Source organism: Lissotriton vulgaris, chromosome 5 (genome assembly GCF_964263255.1).
Source record: "Lissotriton vulgaris chromosome 5, aLisVul1.2, whole genome shotgun sequence".
NCBI lineage: Eukaryota > Metazoa > Chordata > Amphibia > Caudata > Salamandridae > Lissotriton > Lissotriton vulgaris.
The window spans coordinates 1,545,233,489-1,545,248,488 of NC_141693.1; the positions used below are offsets into that span (position 1 = coordinate 1,545,233,489).

Genomic DNA, 15,000 nt, shown 5'->3' on the forward strand with positions numbered 1-15,000 from the left:
TCACCTCAGATGGGACTCGAACCCACAATCCCTGGCTTAGGAGGCCAGTGCCTTATCCATTAGGCCACTGAGGCACAGATAAACACTTGCAGTCTAGAGGCATTATTTAAATGTATTCAATCGTCAAACACTGGTGTCTGCACACAGGACATTTCTCAGTTCTCTCCATAAGTAAACTTCCCATTTTCATCCTCTTCCATCCCCGACTTTAACACTCTGTTCTGTGCTATAATGGAGGCTCTGCATTTCGCGCAAGTGGGGAGAAATTGGAGGAGAACCACTTTCGACTCAACACTTCTTCTTTCCTGGATGCTTTTCTCAATAAACTGGGCTTTGACAGTGGTATCAAGCCGTCCTTGTCTTCAGCAGGACACAGAAACAGGCACCAAGTCTCCTAACCAAGTTCAACCCCACTCTGCAACTTAATAGACCAATGCTTCACAAATTAGCCAACTGTGTCATCAGCAAAGGCAGCCAATGTGCCAATCCTTTATAATTCTTCTGTAGTACTTTTCTTTCTCGTAGGCAAAATTAGCACTTTAACTGCACAAATCATACAGATTTTACACTTGAAGCACTCCATGAACACATACGTACACACCTTGCATTTCATCTACACACCCTTAAGCTAAAAACCCATTCTGTCAAGTCAAAATTCTGCAACCCTATTACATATTCAGTGCGTGTACATAGAAGCACTTCTTAATGCCACTAACATGAACAATATTTTAGGCTGAAGATGCAATCTAAATGACTGTGCAGTGTGTACTCCACTTCATGAATAATTAGGAATGAGAACATGATGGCTATATGAGTATTGGAAGAGCCTGCTTCCATTCTGAATGGAAAGCTGAGTTGTGTGACCATTGGCAAAAACCGACCACGAAGGGACTCGAGCCCTCAATCTTCTGATTTGAAGTCAGACGCCTTATCCATTAGGCCACGCGGTCATATGTCCTGCTGTGCTTATTTTTATAATGTAGGTGGTATGTGTGAGAAGTTGGCCTGGTATATAATGCTCACTAATTCTAGTGATCACTTTGTACCATGCCAAGCAACCCTTATGATGATGGTTGTAATTCAACCTTGTAGACCAGTTATCCTAGTGGTAACGTGGACAAAGCAGTCTTAGGCTAAACTCTGAAAGGCATGTGAAGCCAGCTGTTATACCATACACAACCCCCTTGAATACCAAATGAAAGGGACACCACACAGATATATATTGAAAATATATATTGATTTATTAACTATTAAAATCCCCTGGACTCTTTATGAGCACAGAAGCACAAGCGTTAAATCACAAGACAGTTTAAAATACACAAAAGTTGCACAATATGGATGAGCCCTAGGGGCCACCTAAACCATATACTAAGAAAGTGGTATAAGAGATACCAATGGGAAAGTGAAGAGGCCTAGGGCCTTGGGAATCGCTGGAGCTATTCGAGACTGGAGTTAACTAAGTCGGGAAAGGCCCACGGGACTCGGGTGCAGTGTTCAAAGTGCACGCACTTCTCAATACAAAGTCTATGGTGCGTAAAAAGCACAAAGTTAGAAAGTTAGGAACCTTCCGAGTGACCTACGGAGCTGAAACTTAAAACACAGGCCCTTGGGATGTGTACCAGTGCAGGAGCACCGGCGGACCTGAGTTACCTCACCCACAGGAAGCGGGTGCACAGGGTCGAAGTTGTGTCGGGTTTCGTCACGCTGGTCGATGGTGCTTGGAGCTGAAGATGCTGCAGGCGACTCGATGAGAAGAGTTCCGGTGGATCCAAGGGTGGATCTGAAGAGGTGAAGACCTGAAAGCAGAGGGGACAATGTTCAAAGTCACTAGCCAGTGACTACCGTGGAACCAGATTGGAACCAGGCGATGTCGGGTGCAAACAGGCGTTGTCGGGTAGCTTCTTTCTGCAGCCAAGTGGATACCCGGGGTCGAGGACGTCCAGGAGTCGGTCACAAGCTGTCCCACGTAGGCTTCTCGCTGTTGGCGGTGTCGGCGACCTGATCGGAGCAAACAGGCCTTGGCAAATGCAAGCCACGCAGAAGTTGAAAGATGCTGTTCACTCGGACCAGCAAGGTCAGAGCGGGTGCTCCTTTTCACAGGAGCTTGGGTAGGTCTGGAGCAACCAGACCTGCTGTTTAAATCTTCGGGTTTGTCGCCAAGATGGCCGCTGACCATGTGGCTAGTGGCCGGGATGGCGCGTCGAGTGGCACAATGCAAAAGGGCCCCACGCAGATCGTGGAGATGCTGGAGGGCTGATCTTTGGTGCAAATGCTGCTCGGTTATGGGGCTTCTCAAACCCCAAAGCACAGAGTCGAGGGTGCCTCGGGTGCTGCGCAGTCAGCGTCTCAGGGGTCTTACAAGATGACCGCTCCCACGTCTCTCGGTGCCTCCACGGGTCCCTTCTTTGCAGGGACTGTGGATCGGGCTAGGAGAAGTCTGGGAAGCTGTGTCTTGTCAGGCTCTGCACTCGGGCTCCGGCGGGAGGCGGCGGCAAAGCAGACGTCGAGGTGCTGGGTGATACCTGTGCTCACAGGGTGGCCCCTCCTAAGCCACTAGGGAGATTCTCTTCAGTCTTCTGTGCAGCAGAATGTCGAAGTCCAGTCTTCTTCTTGTTTAAAGTTGATTTCAGGATGATCTGCTGTGCAATGGCACTGCTCCCCCTCTTATTCCCAATCTAGGGGGTGGATCACCTACTAGGTCCCTCCTCTGGGAGGAACCAGGAAGGGGGGCGGTTACACCCCCTTTCCTTTGTCCAGCTCCGCGCCAGGACTGGGGCTGGAAGGCCCCAGAACCGGTTTGGACTGGCCTATGCACGGGGACACCTTGTGTGCCCCGGGCATGTCTGTTTCTATTCAGCCCTGTCCTACCCAATACACAAAACCCTGTCTGGGGTGGTGCTCGCACCTCCCCAGGCAGGAAACCCTTTGTCCAGGCCCTCCTCGCTGGAAGGACTCCCAGCAGCAGGAGGTCAGACATGTGTCTGTGGTGGCAGCATCCATTTTGTGATGCTGAGGCTCTGTTTAACTTTAACCGGGGTTAAGGCTACACACATGTCGTGTCCCTCTAGAAGGGTGGAATGCTATCCCCGTCGCCAGAATTGGCGAGGGGATAGTATTCCAATTCGTATGACATCTTACTCGACATGTTTTGATAAAGCCAAACCAAAGATAGCAAATAACCGCAAGGATTATAATGCACTTAAGAGTATATGGTGTGGCAATATCCCGGAACAGCTTAGGGAGTTGTTCCCGACAGCTGCAGACAGGCTCAGCTCATGCCAGAGCACCATCTCACATATTTCCAAGCACTCTGCCTCCAGGATTGATGAGGCCTTCCTTAGGAGAGGCTGATAGGAACATATGTGTCCAGTTTAGGGTTTGGCACAGACATACTGCGCCTAAGTAAGAGGTGGTTACACCAACTTACCCCAGCTGAGTGATCAGCCAGTTGTGTCAAATGTGGAGGCCAGGCCAGGGGTGGCACAAGACGTGCTGCAGCCCCTGGTAGGCCTTGGATGCACCTATGCCCTGGGTACCTAGGGTACACTGTTACAGGGGCCTATAAGGTGAACCAGTTCCAATTATGTTATGCACCTAGGGTACATGGAGTCCATTTTAAGGAGAGAGCAATCAGAAGGGGGCCCTGAATAGCAGGGTCCCAGGCCAACTAAGTCAAAAACCAGCTAAACACCAGGCAAAAAGTTTGGGGGTAACCATAGTCAGATATCCACCTTCCTACATAACCCCCCCCCCCAAACGAAAGGAGATAAGGCTATCCTTGACCAGGTAAGCCTATATTGCCTAAGTGGCCATATAAGGAAGTACCAGCTCTGGCTTGGTAACCCCCTGTTTCATGGTCCACTGAGCAATCCCTCACCCTAAGGGTATCTGAGGGTCTCCACCATAGGGAATCTCTACCTGTGGTGTGTCTTTGCAAAGTCAAAGGCTGGTGTTGGGATGGAGTACTGAAGTGAGTTTCCTCTGTAGGGCTCAGCTTCCTCCAATCACTCTCCACCATGTGTGCCTTTCTTTCTTTGACTGAGTTGCACTGTGCTCTCAGGGTCAACCTCTGGCTACCTAAAGCTGGAGGCTGAGTCCCTCTGTTTGGCTTACTGGAGGGACAGTTCAGGTTTGGGCCCTTAGGGTCCCAGGTTTGGCTGTGCCCAACAATATCCATCTTGGGGAGGTCCCTAACTACTTTTAAGGGGGATCCCTCAGGAGTTTTTAAAGTTTGCACCTCACTAGGGCTACTAGTTTTGGTGCCCCTAATCTGTTGATGGGGGTGCTTTATTTGACAGGGGGCCCTTTGGGTCTCACTGTCCTTCTTGTCCTCTGCAGCCCTGGGCTGAGTAAGGCAAGGTAGAGAGGGGCAGGTTACCTGCTTCAGACTGGGTCCCACCTGAGAAGGGTCCACTGCCATCAGAGGCTCTGTTAGGCCAGGCCTAACAACCTCTGGGACAGTTCCTTCATCAGGGGTAAGATCAGTTCCCTGAGGAGGCTGATCCTTTCCTAAAGTCTGGTGGGAGGGAGATTTCTCTTCCTCCTCAATGCTCTCTGTTTGGGTGGAGTGATCCATCATTTCAGGCTTCACTACCCATGTATCAGTTTGAGTTTGGGCTGTGGCCATCACAGCCCCACCAACCTTTTCAGGAGGAGACTCAGTTTGGGTATGGGCTGTTACTAGTACAGCCCTGCTACTCTTTCCAGGAGGGAAGTTATCTAAAGATGGGGCTGAGGTTTGCTCAGCCCTCCCAACCTTTTCAGGAAGGACATCTTGAATTGGGTCTGTAGCCATTACAGCCCCACTAACCTTTCCATGGAGATTTACCATTCTAGAATGGGTTTGCTGTTCAACCTCAGCCCAGGCTGAGATTTCCAAATCATTACCCAGTAGGCAATCTACAGGCAAGTTTGCTGACACTGCCACTCTCTTTGGGCCAGTGACACCTCCCCAGCTAAGATTGACTACTGCCATGGGATGATTGGTTTCTATGCCATCAATGTTTGTCACCTGATATCTGGCATCAGGTAAAAGTTGCCTTGAGGGGACTAGACATTCAGCCACCATGGTGATGCTAGCCCCTGTGTCTCTGAAGGCCTCCACTTTCAAGCCATTGATGAGGGGCTCCTGTCTATACTTGCTCAAAGTGTTTGGGCAAGCTGTGAAATTGGCAAACCCCATGCCAGTCTCATAGACAAGAGTATCTGAGTTAGGGGACCTGGATAGGCCAGAGTCCACCTGTCCTCCAAAAGTAAACCCACCCAAATTCTTGGGGGTGCTCCCACCACCTGGGGGACCACTGCTAACAGTGACAGGAGGTGTTGGAGCCTTACCTGGAGGTATATTCTCCTTATTGCCATTCTTGGGACAACAGCTATCTGTTTTGTAATGCCCCACCTGTTTACAGGTATGACAATAAGGCTTTTTCTGGGATGTAGAAGTGTCTTGGGACCCACCCCCATTCTTGGAGTTTTGGGGCCCTGGGGAAGTCTTTTCCTTACTTTTATCCCCACCCTTCTCTTGAGGCTTGGTAGTCTCTTTCTTTTGGTCACCACCCTGGTTCTTAGGCCTGATCCTGGTTCTGACCCATTTGTCTGCCCTCCTACCCAATTCTTGTGGGGAGGTCAGATCAGAGTCAACCAGGTGCTGATGTAGAAGCTGATTTTGACAATTACTTAAGATTTGCTCTCTCATAATTAAATTATACAATCCTGTATAGTCAGTAACCTTACTTCCCAGCAACCAGCCCTCCAGAGCCTTAGTGGCACACTCAACAAATTCAGACCAGTCCTGAGTCTGTGTCTTCTGGGTATCTCTGAACATTAACCTGTACTGTTCAGTGGTTAAGCCTAACCCATCAATCAGAGCACTCTTCAGGACCATGTAGTTTCTAGAATCCCCATCACTAACTGTGAGGAGTCTGTCTCTGCCTCTACCTTCAAAGGAGAGCCACAAGATTGCTGCCCACTGCTCCTGAGGGACCTGCTGTACCATGCAGGCTCTCTCAAGTGCAGTCATCCATTTGTGGATTTCATCCCCAGCTTTGTAGGGGGGCACAATCTTACTCAGGTTTCTTGTATCAAAGGACCTGTCTTTATCCTTCTGGATATTGCTGCCACCAGTGGATCCTAATCCACTCTCTCTAGGCTGTCTTGCTCTAGCAAGTTTCTCTTGGGCCAGGGCAATCTCTAACTCTTGTCTCTGGACTCTCAATTCAGCCTCTCTAATTTGAGATTCTCTCAATTTGGTCTCATGTTCCCTTCTCTGAGGGCTAGTCATCCTCCTTCTGGAGTGACCATGAGAACCTCTAGAAGCATAGGAGTTGTCAGAGTCACCTGAGTGAATCCTTCTCCTCCTAGGTTCCTGGTTAAGTCCACCTGGGGGTCTGAATGGGTTGTTACCTGATTCATTCCCAAGTTGACTTAAGTTAGCCTGGTTCAGTCTACTGACCAGCACCTGACTATTTCTGTCATCATCTGACTCACTGCTTTCCACCTCCTCCTCCTCTTCTTCTTCTTCCTCTACATCTATCTGAGGGGCTCCAGTGGTGGAGGCATCCTCATCTACCAGGATGATAGGGGCAGGGGTGTCTACAGTATCATCCTCTGAAGGATGGCCTCCTTCAGCATTCCCTGTGGGGTTTGCTTTAGAGGTCTTTAGAGCCTCAGACTGATCCAAGAGCTCTCTTAGGTGGTCTGTAGTAGGGGAAGGCCCTGTCTTCAGACCCCTTAAGACACAAAGCTGTCTTAATTCCTTAAAGGGAAAAATAGCAAACTGGGATGGTGCCCTTGGAGGGTCACTCTCAACAGGAGTAAGTCCACTGGACCCCTCTGTTCCAGACATTGCTCTAGTGTGGGTGGATGTGTTGCAATCTACCTACACTGGTGTTTACCTACTAAACCTATCTAGTAGTTGTAGCTAGGGTGTGCTACTCCCTTTGCTCTACAACAACTAAGTTCAGTAGAACTTAAGTATACTAGTCTTGTTTTATATGTACCTAGCAGGTACCTGTGTGATCTTTCAGATGATAATCTCAAAGATTGTAATGGTAAAACAACAGCAAGCTCAGATCCCAATCCGCTGCTCACCAATGTGAGAAGTTGGCCTGGTATATAATGCTCACTAATTCTAGTGATCACTTTGTACCATGCCAAGCAACCCTTATGATGATGGTTGTAATTCAACCTTGTAGACCAGTTATCCTAGTGGTAACGTGGACAAAGCAGTCTTAGGCTAAACTCTGAAAGGCATGTGAAGCCAGCTGTTATACCATACACAACCCCCTTGAATACCAAATGAAAGGGACACCACACAGATATATATTGAAAATATATATTGATTTATTAACTATTAAAATCCCCTGGACTCTTTATGAGCACAGAAGCACAAGCGTTAAATCACAAGACAGTTTAAAATACACAAAAGTTGCACAATATGGATGAGCCCTAGGGGCCACCTAAACCATATACTAAGAAAGTGGTATAAGAGATACCAATGGGAAAGTGAAGAGGCCTAGGGCCTTGGGAATCGCTGGAGCTATTCGAGACTGGAGTTAACTAAGTCGGGAAAGGCCCACGGGACTCGGGTGCAGTGTTCAAAGTGCACGCACTTCTCAATACAAAGTCTATGGTGCGTAAAAAGCACAAAGTTAGAAAGTTAGGAACCCTCCGAGTGACCTACGGAGCTGAAACTTAAAACACAGGCCCTTGGGATGTGTACCAGTGCAGGAGCACCGGCGGAGCTGAGTTACCTCACCCACAGGAAGCGGGTGCACAGGGTCGAAGTTGTGTCGGGTTTCGTCACGCTGGTCGATGGTGCTTGGAGCTGAAGATGCTGCAGGCGACTCGATGAGAAGAGTTCCGGTGGATCCAAGGGTGGATCTGAAGAGGTGAAGACCTGAAAGCAGAGGGGACAATGTTCAAAGTCACTAGCCAGTGACTACCGTGGAACCAGATTGGAACCAGGCGATGTCGGGTGCAAACAGGCGTTGTCGGGTAGCTTCTTTCTGCAGCCAAGTGGATACCCGGGGTCGAGGACGTCCAGGAGTCGGTCACGAGCTGTCCCACGTAGGCTTCTCGCTGTTGGCGGTGTCGGCGACCTGATCAGAGCAAACAGGCCTTGGCAAATGCAAGCCACGCAGAAGTTGAAAGATGCTGTTCACTCGGACCAGCAAGGTCAGAGCGGGTGCTCCTTTTCACAGGAGCTTGGGTAGGTCTGGAGCAACCAGACCTGCTGTTTAAATCTTCGGGTTCGTCGCCAAGATGGCCGCTGACCATGTGGCTAGTGGCCGGGATGGCGCGTCGAGTGGCACAATGCAAAAGGGCCCCACGCAGATCGTGGAGATGCTGGAGGGCTGATCTTTGGTGCAAATGCTGCTCGGTTGTGGGGCTTCTCAAACCCCAAAGCACAGAGTCGAGGGTGCCTCGGGTGCTGCGCAGTCAGCGTCTCGGGGGTCTTACAAGATGACCGCTCCCACGTCTCTCGGTGCCTCCACGGGTCCCTTCTTTGCAGGGACTGTGGATCGGGCTAGGAGAAGTCTGGGAAGCTGTGTCTTGTCAGGCTCTGCACTCGGGCTCCGGCGGGAGGCGGCGGCAAAGCAGACGTCGAGGTGCTGGGTGATACCTGTGCTCACAGGGTGGCCCCTCCTAGGCCACTAGGGAGATTCTCTTCAGTCTTCTGTGCAGCAGAATGTCGAAGTCCAGTCTTCTTCTTGTTTAAAGTTGATTTCAGGATGATCTGCTGTGCAATGGCACTGCTCCCCCTCTTATTCCCAATCTAGGGGGTGGATCACCTACTAGGTCCCTCCTCTGGGAGGAACCAGGAAGGGGGGCGGTTACACCCCCTTTCCTTTGTCCAGCTCCGCGCCAGGACTGGGGCTGGAAGGCCCCAGAACCGGTTTGGACTGGCCTATGCACGGGGACACCTTGTGTGCCCCGGGCATGTCTGTTTCTATTCAGCCCTGTCCTACCCAATACACAAAACCCTGTCTGGGGTGGTGCTCGCACCTCCCCAGGCAGGAAACCCTTTGTCCAGGCCCTCCTCGCTGGAAGGACTCCCAGCAGCAGGAGGTCAGACATGTGTCTGTGGTGGCAGCATCCATTTTGTGATGCTGAGGCTCTGTTTAACTTTAACCGGGGTTAAGGCTACACACATGTCGTGTCCCTCTAGAAGGGTGGAATGCTATCCCCGTCGCCAGAATTGGCGAGGGGATAGTATTCCAATTCGTATGACATCTTACTCGACATGTTTTGATAAAGCCAAACCAAAGATAGCAAATAACCGCAAGGATTATAATGCACTTAAGAGTATATGGTGTGGCAATATCCCGGAACAGCTTAGGGAGTTGTTCCCGACAGCTGCAGACAGGCTCAGCTCATGCCAGAGCACCATCTCACATATTTCCAAGCACTCTGCCTCCAGGATTGATGAGGCCTTCCTTAGGAGTGGCTGATAGGAACATATGTGTCCAGTTTAGGGTTAGGCACAGACATACTGCGCCTAAGTAAGAGGTGGTTACACCAACTTACCCCAGCTGAGTGATCAGCCAGTTGTGTCAAATGTGGAGGCCAGGCCAGGGGTGGCACAAGACGTGCTGCAGCCCCTGGTAGGCCTTGGATGCACCTATGCCCTGGGTACCTAGGGTACACTGTTACAGGGGCCTATAAGGTGAACCAGTTCCAATTATGTTATGCACCTAGGGTACATGGAGTCCATTTTAAGGAGAGAGCAATCAGCCTGGGGCCCTGAATAGCAGGGTCCCAGGCCAACTAAGTCAAAAACCAGCTAAACACCAGGCAAAAAGTTTGGGGGTAACCATAGTCAGATATCCACCTTCCTACATAACCCCCCCCCCAAACGAAAGGAGATAAGGCTATCCTTGACCAGGTAAGCCTATATTGCCTAAGTGGCCATATAAGGAAGTACCAGCTCTGGCTTGGTAACCCCCTGTTTCATGGTCCACTGAGCAATCCCTCACCCTAAGGGTATCTGAGGGTCTCCACCATAGGGAATCTCTACCTGTGGTGTGTCTTTGCAAAGTCAAAGGCTGGTGTTGGGATGGAGTACTGAAGTGAGTTTCCTCTGTAGGGCTCAGCTTCCTCCAATCACTCTCCACCATGTGTGCCTTTCTTTCTTTGACTGAGTTGCACTGTGCTCTCAGGGTCAACCTCTGGCTACCTAAAGCTGGAGGCTGAGTCCCTCTGTTTGGCTTACTGGAGGGACAGTTCAGGTTTGGGCCCTTAGGGTCCCAGGTTTGGCTGTGCCCAACAATATCCATCTTGGGGAGGTCCCTAACTACTTTTAAGGGGGATCCCTCAGGAGTTTTTAAAGTTTGCACCTCACTAGGGCTACTAGTTTTGGTGCCCCTAATCTGTTGATGGGGGTGCTTTATTTGACAGGGGGCCCTTTGGGTCTCACTGTCCTTCTTGTCCTCTGCAGCCCTGTGCTGAGTAAGGCAAGGTAGAGAGGGGCAGGTTACCTGCTTCAGACTGGGTCCCACCTGAGAAGGGTCCACTGCCATCAGAGGCTCTGTTAGGCCAGGCCTAACAACCTCTGGGACAGTTCCTTCATCAGGGGTAAGATCAGTTCCCTGAGGAGGCTGATCCTTTCCTAAAGTCTGGTGGGAGGGAGATTTCTCTTCCTCCTCAATGCTCTCTGTTTGGGTGGAGTGATCCATCATTTCAGGCTTCACTACCCATGTATCAGTTTGAGTTTGGGCTGTGGCCATCACAGCCCCACCAACCTTTTCAGGAGGAGACTCAGTTTGGGTATGGGCTGTTACTAGTACAGCCCTGCTACTCTTTCCAGGAGGGAAGTTATCTAAAGATGGGGCTGAGGTTTGCTCAGCCCTCCTAACCTTTTCAGGAAGGACATCTTGAATTGGGTCTGTAGCCATTACAGCCCCACTAACCTTTCCATGGAGATTTACCATTCTAGAATGGGTTTGCTGTTCAACCTCAGCCCAGGCTGAGATTTCCAAATCATTACCCAGTAGGCAATCTACAGGCAAGTTTGCTGACACTGCCACTCTCTTTGGGCCAGTGACACCTCCCCAGCTAAGATTGACTACTGCCATGGGATGATTGGTTTCTATGCCATCAATGTTTGTCACCTGATATCTGGCATCAGGTAAAAGTTGCCTTGAGGGGACTAGACATTCAGCCACCATGGTGATGCTAGCCCCTGTGTCTCTGAAGGCCTCCACTTTCAAGCCATTGATGAGGGGCTCCTGTCTATACTTGCTTAAAGTGTTTGGGCAAGCTGTGAAATTGGCAAACCCCATGCCAGTCTCATAGACAAGAGTATCTGAGTTAGGGGACCTGGATAGGCCAGAGTCCACCTGTCCTCCAAAAGTAAACCCACCCAAATTCTTGGGGGTGCTCCCACCACCTGGGGGACCACTGCTAACAGTGACAGGAGGTGTTGGAGCCTTACCTGGAGGTATATTCTCCTTATTGCCATTCTTGGGACAACAGCTATCTGTTTTGTAATGCCCCACCTGTTTACAGGTATGACAATAAGGCTTTTTCTGGGATGTAGAAGTGTCTTGGGACCCACCCCCATTCTTGGAGTTTTGGGGCCCTGGGGAAGTCTTTTCCTTACTTTTATCCCCACCCTTCTCTTGAGGCTTGGTAGTCTCTTTCTTTTGGTCACCACCCTGGTTCTTAGGCCTGATCCTGGTTCTGACCCATTTGTCTGCCCTCCTACCCAATTCTTGTGGGGAGGTCAGATCAGAGTCAACCAGGTGCTGATGTAGAAGCTGATTTTGACAATTACTTAAGATTTGCTCTCTCATAATTAAATTATACAATCCTGTATAGTCAGTAACCTTACTTCCCAGCAACCAGCCCTCCAGAGCCTTAGTGGCACACTCAACAAATTCAGACCAGTCCTGAGTCTGTGTCTTCTGGGTATCTCTGAACATTAACCTGTACTGTTCAGTGGTTAAGCCTAACCCATCAATCAGAGCACTCTTCAGGACCATGTAGTTTCTAGAATCCCCATCACTAACTGTGAGGAGTCTGTCTCTGCCTCTACCTTCAAAGGAGAGCCACAAGATTGCTGCCCACTGCTCCTGAGGGACCTGCTGTACCATGCAGGCTCTCTCAAGTGCAGTCATCCATTTGTGGATTTCATCCCCAGCTTTGTAGGGGGGCACAATCTTACTCAGGTTTCTTGTATCAAAGGACCTGTCTTTATCCTTCTGGATATTGCTGCCACCAGTGGATCCTAATCCACTCTCTCTAGGCTGTCTTGCTCTAGCAAGTTTCTCTTGGGCCAGGGCAATCTCTAACTCTTGTCTCTGGACTCTCAATTCAGCCTCTCTAATTTGAGATTCTCTCAATTTGGTCTCATGTTCCCTTCTCTGAGGGCTAGTCATCCTCCTTCTGGAGTGACCATGAGAACCTCTAGAAGCATAGGAGTTGTCAGAGTCACCTGAGTGAATCCTTCTCCTCCTAGGTTCCTGGTTAAGTCCACCTGGGGGTCTGAATGGGTTGTTACCTGATTCATTCCCAAGTTGACTTAAGTTAGCCTGGTTCAGTCTACTGACCAGCACCTGACTATTTCTGTCATCATCTGACTCACTGCTTTCCACCTCCTCCTCCTCTTCTTCTTCTTCCTCTACATCTATCTGAGGGGCTCCAGTGGTGGAGGCATCCTCATCTACCAGGATGATAGGGGCAGGGGTGTCTACAGTATCATCCTCTGAAGGATGGCCTCCTTCAGCATTCCCTGTGGGGTTTGCTTTAGAGGTCTTTAGAGCCTCAGACTGATCCAAGAGCTCTCTTAGGTGGTCTGTAGTAGGGGAAGGCCCTGTCTTCAGACCCCTTAAGACACAAAGCTGTCTTAATTCCTTAAAGGGAAAAATAGCAAACTGGGATGGTGCCCTTGGAGGGTCACTCTCAACAGGAGTAAGTCCACTGGACCCCTCTGTTCCAGACATTGCTCTAGTGTGGGTGGATGTGTTGCAATCTACCTACACTGGTGTTTACCTACTAAACCTATCTAGTAGTTGTAGCTAGGGTGTGCTACTCCCTTTGCTCTACAACAACTAAGTTCAGTAGAACTTAAGTATACTAGTCTTGTTTTATATGTACCTAGCAGGTACCTGTGTGATCTTTCAGATGATAATCTCAAAGATTGTAATGGTAAAACAACAGCAAGCTCAGATCCCAATCCGCTGCTCACCAATGTGAGAAGTTGGCCTGGTATATAATGCTCACTAATTCTAGTGATCACTTTGTACCATGCCAAGCAACCCTTATGATGATGGTTGTAATTCAACCTTGTAGACCAGTTATCCTAGTGGTAACGTGGACAAAGCAGTCTTAGGCTAAACTCTGAAAGGCATGTGAAGCCAGCTGTTATACCATACACAACCCCCTTGAATACCAAATGAAAGGGACACCACACAGATATATATTGAAAATATATATTGATTTATTAACTATTAAAATCCCCTGGACTCTTTATGAGCACAGAAGCACAAGCGTTAAATCACAAGACAGTTTAAAATACACAAAAGTTGCACAATATGGATGAGCCCTAGGGGCCACCTAAACCATATACTAAGAAAGTGGTATAAGAGATACCAATGGGAAAGTGAAGAGGCCTAGGGCCTTGGGAATCGCTGGAGCTATTCGAGACTGGAGTTAACTAAGTCGGGAAAGGCCCACGGGACTCGGGTGCAGTGTTCAAAGTGCACGCACTTCTCAATACAAAGTCTATGGTGCGTAAAAAGCACAAAGTTAGAAAGTTAGGAACCTTCCGAGTGACCTACGGAGCTGAAACTTAAAACACAGGCCCTTGGGATGTGTACCAGTGCAGGAGCACCGGCGGAGCTGAGTTACCTCACCCACACGAAGCGGGTGCACAGGGTCGAAGTTGTGTCGGGTTTCGTCACGCTGGTCGATGGTGCTTGGAGCTGAAGATGCTGCAGGCGACTCGATGAGAAGAGTTCCGGTGGATCTGAAGAGGTGAAGACCTGAAAGCAGAGGGGACAATGTTCAAAGTCACTAGCCAGTGACTACCGTGGAACCAGATTGGAACCAGGCGATGTCGGGTGCAAACAGGCGTTGTCGGGTAGCTTCTTTCTGCAGCCACGTAGATACCCGGGGTCGAGGACGTCCAGGAGTCGGTCACGAGCTGTCCCACGTAGGCTTCTCGCTGTTGGCGGTGTCGGCGACCTGATCGGAGCAAACAGGCCTTGGCAAATGCAAGCCACGCAGAAGTTGAAAGATGCTGTTCACTCGGACCAGCAAGGTCAGAGCGGGTGCTCCTTTTCACAGGAGCTTGGGTAGGTCTGGAGCAACCAGACCTGCTGTTTAAATCTTCGGGTTCGTCGCCAAGATGGCCGCTGACCACGTGGCTAGTGGCCGGGATGGCGCGTCGAGTGGCACAATGCAAAAGGGCCCCACGCAGATCGTGGAGATGCTGGAGGGCTGATCTTTGGTGCAAATGCTGCTCGGTTGTGGGGCTTCTCAAACCCCAAAGCACAGAGTCGAGGGTGCCTCGGGTGCTGCGCAGTCAGCGTCTCGGGGGTCTTACAAGATGGCCGCTTCCACGTCTCTCGGTGCCTCCACGGGTCCCTTCTTTGCAGAGACTGTGGATCGGGCTAGGAGAAGTCTGGGAAGCTGTGTCTTGTCAGGCTCTGCACTCGGGCTCCGGCGGGAGGCGGCGGCAAAGCAGACGTCGAGGTGCTGGGTGATACCTGTGCTCACAGGGTGGCCCCTCCTAGGCCACTAGGGAGATTCTCTTCAGTCTTCTGTGCAGCAGAATGTCGAAGTCCAGTCTTCTTCTTGTTTAAAGTTGATTTCAGGATGATCTGCTGTGCAATGGCACTGCTCCCCCTCTTATTCCCAATCTAGGGGGTGGATCACCTACTAGGTCCCTCCTCTGGGAGGAACCAGGAAGGGGGGCGGTTACACCCCCTTTCCTTTGTCCAGCTCCGCGCCAGGACTGGGGCTGGAAGGCCCCAGAACCGGTTTGGACTGGCCTAT

The 15,000-nt window shown here is 50.2% G+C and overlaps 1 non-coding gene across 1 annotated transcript; it reads right to left on the minus strand.

Annotated features, from left to right (window-relative positions):
• Position 1: 1 nt before the first annotated feature.
• On the minus strand, positions 2–74 carry TRNAR-CCU (transfer RNA arginine (anticodon CCU)). Its single transcript has one exon. It is a non-coding gene; the product is annotated as a tRNA-Arg (tRNA).
• Positions 75–15,000: the final 14,926 nt, after the last annotated feature.